At 37.6% G+C, this 17,869-nt stretch overlaps 1 protein-coding gene and 1 pseudogene across 5 annotated transcripts in view; one reads left to right on the top strand and one right to left on the bottom strand.

Moving 5' to 3' along the window:
• RNF180 (ring finger protein 180) overlaps positions 1–17,869 on the bottom strand; it is a 301,957-nt gene that overhangs the window by 122,814 nt on the left and 161,274 nt on the right. The gene's annotated exons all lie outside the window — the stretch shown is intronic.
• LOC137756660 (zinc finger protein 706 pseudogene) lies at positions 6,432–6,893 on the top strand (annotated as a pseudogene).

Below are 17,869 nucleotides of genomic sequence, written 5' to 3'. Positions count from 1 at the left end.
TGACAGCTTTACTTCTTCTTTTCCGATTTGGATTCCTTTTATTTCTTTTTCTTCTCTGACTGCTGTGGCGAAAACTTCCAAAACTATGTTGAATAATAGTGGTGAGAGTGGGCAACCTTGTCTCATTTCTGATTTTAGTGGAAATGGTTTCAGTTTTTCACCACTGAGAACGATGTTGGCTGTGGGTTTGTCATATATGGCCTTTATTATGTTGAGGTAAGTTCCCTCTATGCCTACTTTCTGCAGGGTTTTTATCATAAATACGTGTTGAATTTTGTCCAAAGCTTTTTCTGCATCTATTGAGATGATCATATGGTTTTTCTCCTTCAATTTGTTAATATGGTTTATCACATTGATTGATTTGCATATATTGAAGAATCCTTGCATTCCTGGGATAAACCCCACTTGATCATGGTGTATAATCCTTTTAATATGCTGTTGGATTCTGTTTGCTAGTATTTTGTTGAGGATTTTCGCATCTATGTTCATCAGTGATATTGGCCTGTAGTTTTCTTTCTTTGTGACCTCTTTGTCTGGTTTGGTATCAGGGTGATGGTGGCCTCATAGAATGAGTTTTGGAGTGTTCCTCCCTCTGCTACATTTTGGAAGAGTTTGAGAAGGAAAGCTATTAGCTCTTCTCTAAATGTTTGAGAGAATTCGCTCGTGAAGCCATCTGGTCCTCGGCTTTTGGTTGTTGGAGATTTTTAATCACAATTTCAATTTCAGTGCTTGTGATTGGTCTGTTTATATTTTCTATTTCTTCCTGGTTCAGTATAGGAAGGTTGTGCTTTTTTATGAATTTGTCCATTTCTTCCAGGTTGTCCATTTTACTGGCATAGAGCTGCTTGTAGTAATCTCTAATGATCCTTTGTATTTCTGCAGTGTCAGCTGTTACTTCTTTTTCATTTCTAATTCTACTGAGTTGAGTCTTCTTCCTTTTTTTCTTGATGAGTCTGGTTAATGGTTTTTCAATTTAGTTTATCTTCTCAAAGAACCAGCTTTTAGTTTTATTGATCTTTGCTATCATTTCCTTCATTTCTTTTTCATTTATTTCTGATCTGATCTTTATGATTTCTTTCCTCCTGCTCACTTTGGGGTTTTTTTGTTCTTATTTCTCTAACTGCTTTAGGTGTAATGTTAGGTTGTTTATTTGAGATGTTTCTTGTTTCTTGAGGTAGGACTGTATTGCTATAAACTTCCCTCTTAGAACTGCTTTTGCTGCATCCCATAGGTTTTGGGTTGTCGTGTTTTCATTGTCATTTGTTTCTACACAGTTTTCAATTTCCCCTTTGATCTCTTCAGTGATCTCTTCGTTATTAAGTAGTGTACTGCTTAGACTCCATGTGTTTGTATTTTTTACAGATTTTTTTCCTGTAATTGATATCTAGTCTCATAGCGTTGTGGTCCAAAACGATACTTGATACGATATCAATTTTCTTAAATTTACCAAGGCTTGATTTGTGACCCAAGATATGATCTATCCTGGAGAATGTTCCATGAGCACTTGAGAAGAAAGTGTATTCTGTTGTTTTTGGATGGAATGTCCTATAAATATCAATTAAGTCCATCTTGTTTAATGTATCATTTAAAGCTTGTGTTTCTTTATTTATTTTCATTTTGGATGATGTGTCTATTGGTGAAAGTGGGGTGTTTAAGTCCCCTACTATGACGGTGTTACTATTGATTTCCCCTTTTATGGCTGTTAGCCTTTGCCTTATGTATTGAGGTGCTCCTATGATAGGTGCATAAATATTGACAATTGTTATATCTTCTTGGATTGATCCCTTGATCATTATGTAGTATCCTTCTTTGTCTCTTGTAATAGTCTTTATTTTAAAGTCTGTTTTGTCTGATATGAGAATTGCCACTCCAGCTTTCTTTTGATTTCCATTTGCATGGAGTATCTTTTTCCATCCCCTCACTTTCAGTCTGTATGTGTCCCTAGGTGTGAAGTGGGTCTGTTGTAGACAGCATAAATACAGGTCTTGTTTTTGTATCCATTCAGCCAGTCTATGTCTTTTGGTTGGAGCATTTAATCCATTTACATTTAAGGTAATTATCAATATGTATGTTCCTATTACCATTTGCTAAATTGTTTTGGGTTTCTTATGGTAGATCTTTTCCTTCTCTTGTGTTTCCTGCCTAGAGAGTTTCCTTTAGCATTTGCTGTAAAGCTGGTTTGGTAGTGCTGAACTGTCTTAGCTTTTGCTTGTCTGTAAAGGTTTTAACTTCTCCATCGAATCTGAATGAGATCCTTGCTGGGTAGAGTAATCTTAGTTGTAGGTTTTTCCCTTTCATCACTTTAAATATGTCCTGCCACTCCCTTCTGGCTTGCAGAGTTTCTGCTGAAAGATCAGCTGTTAACCTTATGGGGATTCCCTTGTATGTTATTTGTTGTTTTTCCCTTGCTGCTTTCAGTATTTTTAATTTGTATTTAATTTTTGATAGTTTGATTAATATGTGTCTTGGCGTGTTTCTCCTTGGATTTATCCTGTATGGGACTCTCTGCGATTCCTGGACTTGATTAACTATTTCCTTCCCATATTAGGGAAGTTTTCAACTCTAATCTCTTCAAATATTTTCTCAGTCCCTTTCTTTTTCTCTTCTTCTTTTGGGACGCCTATAATTCGAATGTTGTTGCATTTAATGTTGTCCCAGAGGTCTCTGAGACCGTCCTTAATTCTTTTCATTCTTTTTTCTTTATTCTCTTCTGTAGTAGTTATTTTCACTATTTTATCTTCCAGGTCACTTACCCGTTCTTCTGCCTCAGTTATTCTGCTATTGATTCCTTCTAGAGACTTTTTAATTTCATTTAATGTGTTGCTCATCATTGTTTGTTTGCATTTTAGTTCTTCTAGGTCATTGTTAAATGTTTCTTTTATTTTCTCCGTTCTATTTCCAAGATTTTGGATCATCTTTATTATCATTACTCTGAATTCTTTTTCAGGTAGACTGCCTATTTCCTCTTCGTTTGTTTGGTCTGGTGGGTTTTTACCTTGCTCCTTCATCTGCTGTGTTTCTCTGTCTTCTCATTTTGCTTAACTTACAGTGTTTGGGGTCTCCTTTTCGCAGGCTGCAGGTTCGTAGTTCCTGTTTTTGGTGTCTGCCCCCGGTGGCTAAGGTTGATTCAGTGGGTTGTGTAGGCTTCCTGGTGGAGGGGACTAGTGCCTGTGTTCTAGTGGATCAGGCTGGATCTTGTCTTTCTGGTGGGCAGGACCACATCCGGTGGAGTGTTTTGGGGTGTCTGTGACCTTATTATGATTTTAGGCAGCCTCTCTGCTAATGGGTTGGGTTGTGTTCCTGTCTTGCTAGTTGTTTGGCATAGGGTGTCCAGCACTGTAGCTTGCTGGTTGTTGAGTGGAGCTGGGTCTTAGCATTGAGATGGAGATCTCTGGGAGAGCTTTCGTCATTTGATATTACATGGAGCCGGCAAGTCTCTGGTGGGCCAGTGTCCTGAACTCTGCTCTCCCACCTCAGAGGCACAGGCCTGACACCGGCCGGAGCACCAAGACCATGCCAGCCACAGGGCTCAGAAGAAAAGTGAGAAAAAAAGAAAGAAAATAATAAGATAAAATAAAGTTATTAAAATAAAAAATTAAAAATTATTAAATATAAAAAAACTAAAAAGTAAATTTAAAAAAGAAGAAAAAAAGAGAGTAGCAACCAAACCAAAAAACAAATCCACCAATGATAACAAGCACTAAAAACTATACTAAAAACAAAACAAACAAACAAACAAACAAACAAAAAAACGGAGAGACAGAACCCTAGGACAAATGCTAAAAGCAAAGCTATACTGACAAAATCACACCAAGAATCATACACATACACACTCACAAAAAGAGAAAAAGGAAAAAAAAAAAATATATCATTGCTCCCAAGGTCCACTACCTCTATTTTGGGATGATTTGTTGTCTATTCAGGTATTCCACAGATGCAGTGTACATCAAGTTGATTATGGAGATTAAACCCGCTGCTCCTGAGGCTGCTGGGAGAGATTTCTCTTTCTCTTCTTTGTTCACACAGCTCCTGGGGTTGGTTCTGCTTTGGATTTGGCTCTGCCTCTGCGTGTAGGTCACCAGAGGGATTGGGTTAAAGGAGCAGCTGATTAGGTGGCTCTGGCTCACTGAGGCCGGGGGGAGGGAGGGGTATGGAATGAGGGGCGAGCCCGTGGCGGCAGAGGCCGGTGTGACGTTGCAACAGCCTTAGGTGCACCATGTGCTCTCCCAGGGAAGTTGTCCCTGGATCATGGGACCCTGGCAGTGGCAGGCTGCAAAAGCTTCCGGGAGGGGAGGTATGGATAGTGACATGTGCTTGCACACAGGCTTCTTGGTGGCTGCAGCAGCAGCAGACTTAGTGTTTCATGCCTGTCTCTGGTGTCCGCGCTAATAGCCGCAGCTTGCGCCCATCTCTGGAACTCATTTAGGTGGTGCTCTGAATCCCGTCTCCTCACGCACCCTGAAACAATGGTCTCTTGCCTCTTAGGCAGGTCCAGACTTTTTCCCGGACTCCCTCCCGGCTAGCTGTGGCGCACTAGCCCCCTTCAGGCTGTGTTCACGCAGCCAACCTCAGTCCTCTCCCTGGGATCTGACCTCCGAAGCCAGAGCCTCTGTACCATTTCAAATGTTTGAAACAAAGATCGTGGATGTTATTCATAAAAACAATGCTTAAATTTTATTTTGTCTCCTGGGGGCTGGCTGTGAGGTGGGGTATAATCCTTTACTCAGCTGGAGACACAAGTGGGACAGGATCTCAATTGTTGAACATCCCCAAAGGAGGGTGGCTAGTGATCCAAATCACAGCACCCAGGGTAATAATGCCTTTAATCTGGGCTGGTATCAATATTCAAAGGGCTAGGTATGAAAAACAGGGTAGCAAAGGTCCCATGGCAGTAATGACAGGTATGACATTTCAGGAATTCTGTGTTTTTTTGGTTTTTTAAAAATTTATTTATTTTTGGCTACGTTGGGTCTTCGTTGCTGCGTGCGGGCTTTCCCTAGTTGCGGCGAGCTGGGGCTACTTTTCGTTGCGGTGTACAGGCTTCTCATTGCAGTGGCTTCTCTTGTTGCGGAACGTGGGCTCTACGGGCATGGGCTTCAGTAGTTGTGGCACGCAGGCTCAGTAGTTGTGGCTCGCAGGCTCTAGAGCACCGGCTCAGTAGTTGCGGCACACAGGCTTAGTTGCTCCACGGCATGTGGGATCTTCCTAGACCAGGGCTTGAACCCACGTCCCCTGCATTGGCAGGCAGATTCTTAACCACTGCGCCACCTGGGAAGCCCTGGAATTCTGTGTTTGATGTAAGCCTCTAGACATGGTAGGGGAAAGGTGAAAGGGTCTAACACCCAGAGGAAAGAGACAAAAGATGGCTACAAAGTTATTAAGGCATGGATTATGTAAATCAGAGCTCCAGTCCAAGCTGAAACAGTAGTGGAAATCAGGAAGTCTAAAGGCGGCCAGCTCAACAGAAGGCACAGGCTATACTTGGTAGCAAGACAGGTTTTGACCCATCCTCTGGTACCTCATAAGGTAACAAGCTTAGGAAGGACTGGTTCAGAGGCAATGTGAGGCTGAGCTGGGCAAAGCTGGGACAAGCAATGATCTATATTACCTATGTTTACATCAAGTAGGATTGCAAAGCAAAAAAGTCTGACTACATATGTCTTTGATTGTGATTTGGTTTTTCTCAACATTTTAACATTTCTAAAATTGTTATCTAATTTCAAATCAGATATATGTCTTTCATTTGAAAATCTTCCCACCTCTCCACAAAGGCTTCACTGATTAAATTGATGGTCAAATTGGTTTCTTAAAAATAATCACTAAGATTATATATGTTTCTCTTCCTAGTGTTTTTTCCTATGTATTAGCACTCCTTTAAATTTAAAAATAAAAAACAAAATTAATACATCAAACGAAAGCTCTTCTGCACTGCAAGGAAAATCATCAACAAAATGAAAAGGCAACCCACTGAATGGTAGAAAATATTTGCAAATCATATATCTGATAAGGGGATTATATCCAAAATATATAAAGAATTCACAAAATCCAATAGCAAAAAAACCCAAACAATCCAATTAAGAAATGGATAGAGGATCTGAATAGATATTTTTCCAAAGAAGACATACAGATGGACAACAGGTACATGAAAAGATGCTCAACATCATTAATCATCAGGGAAATGCAAATCAAAACCACAATGAGATATCACCTCATACTTGTCAGAACGGCTATTATCCAAAAGACAAAAAATACCAAGTGTTAGTGAGGATGTGGATTAAAGGGAACCCTGTGCACTGTTGGTGGGAATATAAATTGGTGCAGTAATTATGGAAAATAGTATGGAGGTTCCTCAAAAAATTAAAAATAACTCTCCCTCCTGCCACCTCCCCTGGCCCTCTCACGCTGCGCAGTTTCTCTGATGCAAGACTGTCCCGGCCCAAATATGGCTCGTGGACAGCAGAAGATTCAGTCTCAGCAGAAAAATGCCAAAAAGCAAGCTGGACAAAAGAAGAAACAAGGACATGACCAAAAGGCTGCTGCCAAAGCTGCCTTAATATATACCTGCACTATCTGTAAGACACAAATGCCAGACCCTAAGACCTTCAAGCAGCACTTTGAGAGCAAGCATCCTAAGACTCCACTTCCTCCAGAATTAGTTGATATTCAGGCATAAAGTTGTTTACAGGGGAATTTGTGACACCTTTGACTCTTCTCCTGTCTCAGACCTTAGGTAACAAACCTGCAGCTGCTTTGCTAACAAACTGTTGATCAGCAAAAATAAAGGGGCTACAGAAACACTCATTTTTATGCTGTTCCCTTTTGGGCTTCATGCAAAGACAATTCTGTGTAAATGTACAGTTGACTCTGATTTGGAAATCTGAAAATCAGTCCATCCTTGTTATAAAAAAATTTTTTACAATTGTAATTATATTGATGTTCATATTGTATAAAATAACTCATTTATTAAAATGGTACTTTGATTTTACAACATCACAGGATAAATGGTTCTAGAAATTCTGTTCTAACTTTCTACATTATTTGCCTTATAAAAATCTAATGAATTCATCAGCTAGAATTGCAAGCGCAATTCTTATCCCCCTTTCTAATTCAGGGGCATGTTCATAGTTAAACTAGAGCAGAGTCATTCATTAAATCTGTGCACACGATTTTATTGGAATCTGCTGACCTAGGTGAAGAATGACTTACCTGCTGCCTTGGTATATTGCAATCATGTGTCATTTTCCCCTCTGATTGTTTCTTGTGATTGAGGTTGGAATATTTAAACTTGCTGTGTGACCTGGCTATACCTGCCAGCCAGGTATAGCCTGTAGATAACTGATAAATTCCTTAAAGTGGTTGGATTGTCAGTGAGCCCGTCTGAAAAATTAGGTTCTGAAGTATATGCTACAATGAAGTAATCAGCCTACTGTTCAATACAAAATATGATGGAACATATGTGAACTGGTAAAGATCTATCTTTTATAAATTACACTTGATTCTTTGAAAATTGTTCAAGTTCTTTCATTTAAAATTGAAACTCATAATTTTCGAAGGAGTTTTTGGAAGTTAATTACAATTTGGCCAATTTATGAATGGATTTTGCATTAACAGATAGATTGGAATGGCTTGTGACTGGGTTAATTCCCAGAACCTTCTCCTTCATTTCCTTTTTAAGTGAGTAGTTGATTTTTACTTTGTGCTGGTCCCTAAAATCAAAGGCTGTGTACAGTATGACTTCCGTCTGAACTAGAAAAGTATTAAAATAGGCCAATATCCACATTTTTTGGGCTCTAAGTATGGGAAGTGCGTTGGTTCTGATGAATGAGGTAAATCCTACCCAGTTAAAAAAGACTAATTTAGGTTTCTTCTAATTTGCTTTTGCCAACTATTAATACAAGTGAAACTGCTGTAACTCAGTTTAAATTTTAAAGTTGATAGAATAGAAAGAACACTCAAATATTTACTGGTAATTGCTTAGAGCCGCAAATCTGACCCTGTGGATTACAAAATCCATTCCCTCTTTCTGCTGTAACTCATCACTGCATTTGTTTTGTAGCTATACATATTCTGCCCACCTTGTTTGTCTTCACTGTAAGTTTAAAATAAGATATTTCCAAGGAGAAGCTTCAGCGGTGATAATTTCTTAGTAACTCCTATTCTTATACTCTTACTTTAAAATAGTCATTTTTTTCATGTATTTGATTTCTTCAGTTTCAGATTTATTATTTGTTAATTCCCAATATGTTGGTTACCAGAACATTAGAGTTGGCCTAATTGCTTATAGTGGTTATTAACAGAGGTTCTGGTTAAATTACAATTTAAAAGTTTTTAAAAGTGCTTTGAGCATATGTATGTTTACATTAGTAACAAATCATTTAAAAACCTTTCACAAGTTTTGGTTTAATTTTTTTTCATTTGTTTTACTGACTAATTCAGAATAAAAGCTTTATGTTCCTGTAAAAAAAAAATTAAAAATATAACTACAATATGACCCAGAGAGTCCACTTCTGGGTATTTGTCTGAAGAAAACAAAAACACTATTTCAAAAAGATATGTGCACCCCTATCTTCATTGCAGCATTATTTTCAATAGCCAAGGTATGCAAAAAACCTAAGTGTTCAATGATGGATGAATGGATAAAGAAATTGTGGTATTTATATACACATACACACACCCACACATACACACATACTGGAATACTATTCAGACATAAAAAAGAATGAAATCTTGTCCTTTGTGACAACATGAATGAACCTTGAGAGCATTATGCTACGTGAAATAAGTCAGACAAAGAAAGACAATAATTATATATGAAATTTAAACAACAACAATAACAACAAGAAAGCAAGCTCATAGATACAAAGAACAGATTGCTGGTTGTCAGAGGTGGGAGATGGGTGGGTGGGAGAAATGGGTCAAGGGGGTCAAAAGGTATAAACTTCTAGTTATAAAATAATTAAGTCATGAGGATGTAATGTACAGCATGATGACTATAGTTAATAATACTGTATTGTATGTTGGAAAGTTGCTAAGAAACTAGATCTTAAAAGTCTTATCATAAGAAAAAAAACATTTTTTAAAACTGTGTATGGTAACAGATGTTAACCAGACTTGTGGTGATCATTTCACAATACATATAGAGAATCATTATGTTATACACTGGAAACTAGTATGATGTTACATGTCAATTACATGTCAATTAAAAAATCCCCTCAAAACCAAAAAAACAAAATGAAGATTATCCTCTCTCTTGATATGTTCTTCCTTAAAGATACACATGTACAAATCTCTCCTATTAAAAACAACAGAAAAACCTCTCCTTGGATGTTGTGTTTCCATCTAGCTACAATCACCTCTCTCCTTCCCTTCAGAGTCAAGTTCCTGGAAAGAAAAGAATATAACTTCTGCCTATTACTTCCCACTACCTACTTAAAATAAAACTGCTCTAGCCAAAAGTCATCTATCTATGACCCAATTGCCACATCCAGCAGCCTATTTTTAGTCCTCATTGTACTCGACAATTCTGTAGCATTTAACGCTGTTGGCCAATTTCTTAAAACTGTCCTTTTTAAGAATGCCACTTACATGGAGTCTCATTTTAATTTCTAACCCTGTTTCCATTTCTGGCTTTTCTTCCTTTGGCCACCCACTAAACATTGGTATTCTGTAGTGCCCAGCCTTGGACCTTTTCTTTTCTAACAGTACATGTTCTCCTTGAGTAATCTCTTTAATTTCTATAGTTTTAGCCACTACCTGTTATGCTGATGACTCAAGAATCTCTATACTTAGCCCAAATCACTCTCCTGAACCCCAAATCCATTAATCTATGGATATCTATTAATTTAGTAGATTTCTATCTCTCTGTAGATTTGCCACCCAGGCACAGGAAAACATTAACATGTTCAAAGGTAAGTTAACTTTTCCCTTAAACCTGGGCCTTATCCAAAATCTTAGTGACTGTTACCACAATCCAGTTGTTACTGATCTGAGAAAGAAACTTAGCAATACTTTCAGATTTTTCCTTTATCTTCATGTTCTACAACTTTCCAGCAATCAATTCATATAGATTCCACTTGTTTAACAGGCCTGTATTTTACTCCCTTTTTCTCTTCCTATTGTTACTGCCTCAGTTCAGGCCTCATAATCTTGTGTGGACTTAGAGTCTCCTTCTCTTTCATGATCCCTACAGTTCATGCTCTATACTGCTGCCACACAGATCTGCCAAATAGATCTTTCTAAATGGAACCTGGAATACATTGCTGGCTGTGTCTTTTAGAAGAGAGGGATATTTTCACTTTTCAATCTAGAGAAACCTCCACGCAGCCTTAGGTAAAGGATTTACAAATCAAGTAAATCAGTTTATAGATAATTGACCAAACTATGTTACTTAACTAGCGAATGAGGTCACTATGTTAAAAATGCAGACCTGCCACCATCTTCTTCTCCTCTCCTTTTTCCACATTATTATGATGTACAGAAATATGACACTTTTAGGTTGAGAGGCCAGCTGGTAGGCTGGTAGCAAGTTTGAATTTGGAGCTTTATTTTCTAATTAAAAAAGGAACACACACTTATGGTAACAAATGAAACAATATTATAACATAAGCAAAGCAGGTTGTGGCAGACACTATTAGTTGGATAACCCAATAATTTCTCCAACTCTCTTCTCCTTTATAAGAACTGTTTCCTCTTACAGAATCCAGAAAGCCTAAATAGTTGTTTACCCAGGTTTTCTCATAGCTAGAGTTGTCCCAACTTTGGCCAATGAGATATAAGGCAAGTATGACGAAAGTTTGTGGGAAAGCTTTGGCATTCCCAATGAAAAGGGCAGGAATAGCTAATACTATCTCTTTCCTCTCCTTGAACATGATGATCCTGATATTTGGATCTGTTACAGCCATCTTGCAACATGAGGCAACATGCATGAGAATAGTAGGAAAGTGGAGACAGAGTTAAGAGTCTGCATCCTTGATTGCACAAACTGACAATCTCTAGACTTGTATGAGAAAAATAAACACTGACCTGTCAAGCTCCTGTCAGTCAAGTTTCTCTTACTTATAGCTAAAATCACAATAACCATCTCCACTCTGTCCACTTCCTACCTTCCAGATGCAACCATCCCTGAGTCAACAGTGGTGAATCCTTTCATACTTTCTCTTGGCTCATGCAAAATATAAAAGCACATGTGCACATAAATACTCTGCTGTCACTTTTCTCACTAACCAACATATCATGGATATCTCTGCAAGTTAGTAAATATTGATCTTTTAGTCTTTTTTCTAATCTACATACACACATATTTTACATAAATAGGATGATCTGCTTTTTATATCTCAATTTTTTTCTCTCTCTCTCTTTTTCTTCCCCGCTGGCCTGCCCCCTCCCTGCTCTCTGTAGACTTGCTCCTCCTCCCACTTTCCCCTGTCTCATTTCTTGTAGTGTTCCATCTTGCACCTTATCATTTCCTCTGTGAGGCCTGATCACTCTCCTTTTAGTACTCCACCCTCTGTAAACATTCCACCTCTTCCTTTATGACCCTACTCTTTTTATACCTTCCATAATACCTATAATGACTATCTACATATGTCCCCCTTTATTACATTTCTAAGACCCTTGTGGGCATGGATTATGTTTTATTTATGTTTCCTAATTCCAGAACTTAGAGGGAAGAATAGAAATAGGAATCAGGGAGATAAGCAGAGAGGAAATTTAAGACAAGGAGACAATTTGGGGAAATCATGGAGTTTGTGGATGAGGGACCTGTCAATCTGACTGGATGACAGCTTTTCCAATAAGGAGTAGGAAATATTCCTGGAGAGCTAAGGTGGGTCATTTGCTACTGGTCAGGAATGGGCAAAGTATAGCCTATGTGATAAATACAACCTGCTATCTGTACTTCTTTGTAACTAAAATTTCAGTGGAATGCAGCCATGCTCATTGGTCTATGTATTGTGTATGGCTATTTTTGTGCCAACATAGCAGAACTAAGTAGTTGTGACAGAGACTGTATGGTCAGCAAAGCCTACTACAGTACAGGTCACTGCATGTCAGCCTGAGATGTCTCATTATGTTCCTGAATGGAATATAGCATTGCTAATTTCCACCACAATCAACAAATATTTATTGAGTGAGCAAATCATTATTTCAGGCCTTGGGGATTTTCTTAGTCTGCTTGGGCTGTGATAACAAAATACCATAGACTGGGAAGCTTAAACAATAGTCATTTATTTCTCACAGTTCTGGAGGCTGGGAATCCAAGATCAGGGTGCTAGCATGGTTGGGTTCTGGTGAAAAACCTCTCTCTGACTTGCAAACACCCATCTTCTCATAGTGTGCTCACATGGCCTTTCCTCTGTGGGTGTGGAAAGAGATCTCTCTCTCTTCCTTTTCTTATAAGGCAGCCAATCCTATCGGATTAGGACGCCACCCTTATGACCTCATTTAACCTTAATTACCTCCTAAAAACCCTATCTTCAAATACAGTCACAGAAGGGGTTAGAGCTTCACGGAATGAATTTTGGGGGGATACAATTCAGTCCATAGCAGGGATACACAAGGCACTAGGGATGTTGTGGTGAACATATGAAGCAATTAAGTCCTCTGAACTAATTCTTTAAAAAAGAAAAAAAATGTGAAGAAGAGATAGTTTCAAGAATGTGAGTGCTAAATGGCACAAAGAGGCAATAATTAAGGCATGGGGTACCAAGGTCCTGAACCAGAGTGGTTGTGTTGAGAATTTAAGGCATTTTGAAAGCAATCAGCAGAAGCTAATTCTCATTTGAATGGAGGAGGACACACTGGTTTCATAATGAATAACTTTGATTTTTTTCCTCATAAATCTTAAAATCTCTGAATTCACAATTTCATTTTGATTTGCATTCCCCTATTTCTTTTGAACACTTTAAAAAGAAGTCAAAGATCTTAGTTTCTGACTTCCAGGCAGGTGAGAAGTCCCATTGGGCCATGACAGAAAGAACACAGCTCTATATCAAAAGCCATTTTTAAGCCTCCAGCAACAATCCCTACACCCGTCAATCAGTTCCAGATCCACTAAATCCAGTTACTTCTAAGCCACAGCATGTCACACATTACTTTAGAGAGCAAAGTGGTCTTTTTCAGTCTTCTCTCTTCTTTACTGAACCTCTTGGGCTCTTTTCTTGCCTTATTCCAGTCTCCTTAAATTTTTTTTGTTTCTTTATCACAGAAAAACTTTTATATATTAATTAAATTTGTTCCAAATATTGGTTATCCATAACCCTTCTTCTCCATTCAGGCAGAAACAGATAATGTTCAACTGCCTCAAAGAATGGATGACACAGCATTATGTAGATAAAAAAGGAATTAAATTATTAAATATTTGGTATTTGAGTTTCAAAAGCCTAGGATTCTGAGTATAAACGATAGATTTGGAAGACCTTTTTCCTACTCCTCCTATCGCTTTATACTCAACACATACTAGATAAAGATTTTATGGGATTGGAGGAAGAGCCTATTGGATCTCCAAAAAGGTACTTTACAACATGTTCACCTTAGCTTAAAACTGGAAGGAGGATGATAGGACAGAAAATACCATCAGGTTTGGGGTCTGGATAGCAGGAAACCTGTAACTTCCAATCTCTAGAATATAGTCTAAGGAGGAAGCAAGGTTTCAGAAGTCTCTTATGCTTAGCATGGTAAGGGAGCAGCATAGAATGGCATTTCTCTGGCACCAACTAGACAGTAAAGATCTTTTAGTCAATACAAGAAAGAAAATAAATACCTTTCTTTCTCAGTCTTTCTGAGTATAAGCTCAGTAGGTATCAGTAAGGCCAAATTCCACCCCACCTTCAACATGCTGACACTTGGAAGGTTCTAGAAACTTAGAACATAGACCTAGAGGTAAAAAGAGGAGAAAGGCTTGACCGATTAAGATTTAGTTTCTAGCCTCCAATAGAAAGGGGGCTCAAAATAGAAATTTAAATTCATTCATTTATTCAACAAATATCCACTGTGTACTTATATGGACAAATACCTTTTAATAAAAAATAAAGCTACATTCCCTGAATATCTGAGTTTGTGGATTATGAGTCATTCCTAGAACATATTACTTACTTTCTTACCTTTTCCTTATATCATTTAATTTCTTCACATACACTTGAAGTACATCTACTTTTCTCTAAATCTTATCTATTGCATTTATCTCATACCTGACACAAAGTCCATGCTATGTCACAGAAGAAGTTCAGATATTAAAGTTATCAGAAAATCACATGATTAAGAAACAGCATATGGAAGTTACTTTAAATATACAGACATATATATTACAGAATTCTCTTCATTCCTGATTCTTAAAAAATGTAAGTTTTTATAAATGCCATTGTTGTGTCATAAGAATCTGTATTTCTAGTTTCAGAATATGACTCCAAATTTGCATAAATACATATTCCAAATTTGACAGTTTTGGACTTCTAACATATGCTAGCGCTAGCTTCCATATCAGTCATCAAAAATATATTTTAAGAAACAACTGGAAAAGTTTCTTACATCACCAAAAAAGATTTTTGGTCAATATGGGGAACAGAGTAAATGCAGTAAGTCTCCCTCCAGTACTAATTAAATAAAAATGTTAGATTAACTGTTCAAAAACCTAACACATATGTTGCAGATATAGCATGGGAGTCAAGACTCTAGGCTCTATGTATAGCAGTGAGCTAGAAAGGCTGTTTGGTCTGAGGAATATAGTACAGAAGCCAGCTAATCTAGACAAAGAATTGGCAGAAGGATACCAGCACTCCAAACCTACACTATTTGTAGGTGTGAGGTCTAAATTAGCACTTCCCAAGAAGCTTGGAAACCCTAAACAGAGAAAATAAAATTAAAATAAGTCCTATACTAGTGAAAGCCACAGCAAAGTCAAACACAAAACTGGCTCCAAGGGGTTTCTTCCACAACTCAGGGCCCTTGAGATTCACACAGAAACAACTCGCGTTGAAGATAAGCTCACAGCCAAAAGTTACAAAGTATGTCAGAAAACAAACTGTCAATAAAAAAGTATTAGTAGATGTATGAATGGGAAGAATTCACTTTTAAAAAACTACATATAACTGAGAAATATGTAAGAAACTTTAAAATAATTGTGCTAAAAGGAATTTTAGGGACTTCCCTGGTGGCGCAGTGGTTAAGAATCCGCCTGCCAATGCAGGGGACACGAGTTTGATCCCTGGTCCGGGAAGAGCTCACATGCCGTGGAGCAACTAAGCCCGTGAGCCACAACTACTGACCCTGTGCTCTAGAGCCCGTGAGCCAAAACTACTGAGCCCGTTTGCCACAACTACTGAAGCCTGTGTGCCTAAAGGTCATACTCCGCAACAAGAGAAGCCATTGCAATGAGAATCACATGCACTGCAATGAAGAGTAGCCCCTGCTCACTGCAACTAGAGAAAGCTTGTGCGCAGCAACGAAGACCCAATGCAGCCAAAAATAAATATAAATTAAATAAATAAATTTTAAAAATAAATTAAAAAAAAGAAATTTTTAAAGAAGAATATAGTTAATTAGACAAGAACAGGATATAATAAAAATATAATAATGTAATAACTTTGTATAGTGTATAATGTATAAAAATACTGAATCGCTACATTGTACATCTGAAACTAAATAATATTGTAAGTCAACTACAATTCAATTAAAAATATACATATATATGTAATAAAAACAAAAAGTGAACTTGAATAAGAATCCAAATGGAGATTGTAAATATGAAAAAAGTAAGGTTAAAGAAGATACAATTATCAAATTGGAGAAATTGCTAAAGGTAAATACAGAACAATTACTCTGTAAGATTCTCAACTTATTTTACAGAGGCAAGATAGAAACTTCCTTCTAAAGACAAACAAACTCATAGAAAAAGAGATCATTATTATGGTTACCAGAGGCAGTTGGGGGAGGGGTAATTGGATGAAGGTAATCAAAAGGAAAAAACTTCCAGGTATAAAATAAATAAATACTAGAGATGTAATATACAACATGATAAATACAATTAATACTGCTGTATATTATATATGAAAATTGTTAAGAGAATAAATCCTAGGAGTTCTTATCACAAGGAAAAAATATTTTTTTCTATTTCCTTAGTTTTGTATCTATATAAAATGATGAATGTTCACTAAACCTACTGGGGTAATCATTGCATGATCTATGTGAGTCAAATCATCTTGCTGTATACCTTAAACTTATACAGTGCTCTATGTCAATTATATCTCAATTAACTTGGAAGAAAAATATAAGAGACAAAAAAAAAGAAAACTCCTTGAATTGAATCCTTCCAAGTATGGAGTAAGGCTATAAGGAATTTTAGAAAATTATCTAATTCAGCACTAAAATCAAGGTTTCTCTAAAAATCTCTTCCAAATAATATACTACATATTTCTCTAATAATTAAACTGTATTATACTCTTCTAGATTGGCAGTCCACAACTCTAGTGTCAAATCTGTGGGAACAATTCTGTTTTTTTTTTTCCTGGCAAACTTATTAAGTCACTGACTGGCTCTCTGATATGACTATTCTAAAACCTTTGCCATTTGCCATTCCTTTCAAATTCTTCCTGGATCTACAACTTCTCTTTCACTAATGGCTTCTCACATTAAAAATAAAAAGAACCACACACACACACACAAACCCAAACACACAAAAAAACCAAATTCCCTTAGTCTTGCAATTTGATCCAGCTACTACCTTCCCTCTCTCTCCTTCCTGTCACAGCTAAACTTCTCAAAAGAACTGCCTCTACTTTTCATCTATCTTGATCTGTTGGCAGATTTGACACTGTTATTCTCTTCTTCAAATTTTAAATGTCTTGAAATATTCATCACTTATCTTGCATGATTTTCTCTGTTTAGGTTTGCCTTTACCATTTGTCCTAGAGTTCTGTCTGTTCTTTTTTTTTTAGTTTTGTTTGTTTGTTTTTCTTTTTATGAGTGTGTGTGTGAATGTTTCTTTGTGTGATTTTGTCTGTTTAGTTTTGCTTTTCCCGTTTGTTTTTGGGGTTCTATCTGCTCATGTTTTTTTTTTTTTTTTTCCTTCCTTTTCTTCTGAGCCATGCAGTTGGCAGGGTCTTGGTGCTCCAGCCAGATGTCAGGCCTGAGCCTCCAAGGTGGAGAGTCGAGTCCAAGACATTGGACCACCAGAGACCTCCTGGCTCCACATAATATCAACCGGCGAGAGCTCTCCCAGAAATCTCTGTCTCAACACTAACAGCCAGCTCCACCCAATGGCCAGCAAGCTCAAGTGCTGGATGCCCCATGCCAAACAACTATCAAGACAGGAACACATCTCCACCCATTAGCAGAGAGGCTGGCTAAAGTCATACTAAGTTCACAAACACAACAAAACACATGACCGGACATGGCCCAGCCCACCAGAAGAACAAGATCCAGCACCACTCACCAGAAAACAGGCACCAGTCGCCCCAACCAGAAAGCCTACACAAGTCACTGAACCAACCTCACCCACTGGGGGCAGACACCAAAAACAACAGGAACTACGAACCTGCAGCCAGTAAAAAGAGGACCCCGAACATAGTAAGTTAAACAAAATGAGAATACAGAGAAATATGCAGCAGATGAAGGAGCAATGTAAAACCTCACCACACCAAATAAATGAAGAGGAAATAGGCAGTTTACCCAAAAAAGAATTCAGAGTAATGACAGTAAAGATGATCCAAAATCTTGGAAACAGAATAGAGAAAATATAAGAAATGTTTAACAAGGATCTAGAAGAACTAAAGAGCAAACAAACAATGATGAACAACACAATAAATGAAATTAAAAATTCTCTAGAAGGAATCATTAGCAGAATAACTGAGGCAAAAGAACGGATAAGTGACCAGGA

The sequence above is a fragment of the Eschrichtius robustus genome, chromosome 2, assembly GCF_028021215.1.
Source record: "Eschrichtius robustus isolate mEscRob2 chromosome 2, mEscRob2.pri, whole genome shotgun sequence".
NCBI lineage: Eukaryota > Metazoa > Chordata > Mammalia > Artiodactyla > Eschrichtiidae > Eschrichtius > Eschrichtius robustus.
The sequence above is the reverse complement of the archived record's forward strand: the minus strand, read 5'-3'. Positions and strand labels throughout refer to the sequence as shown.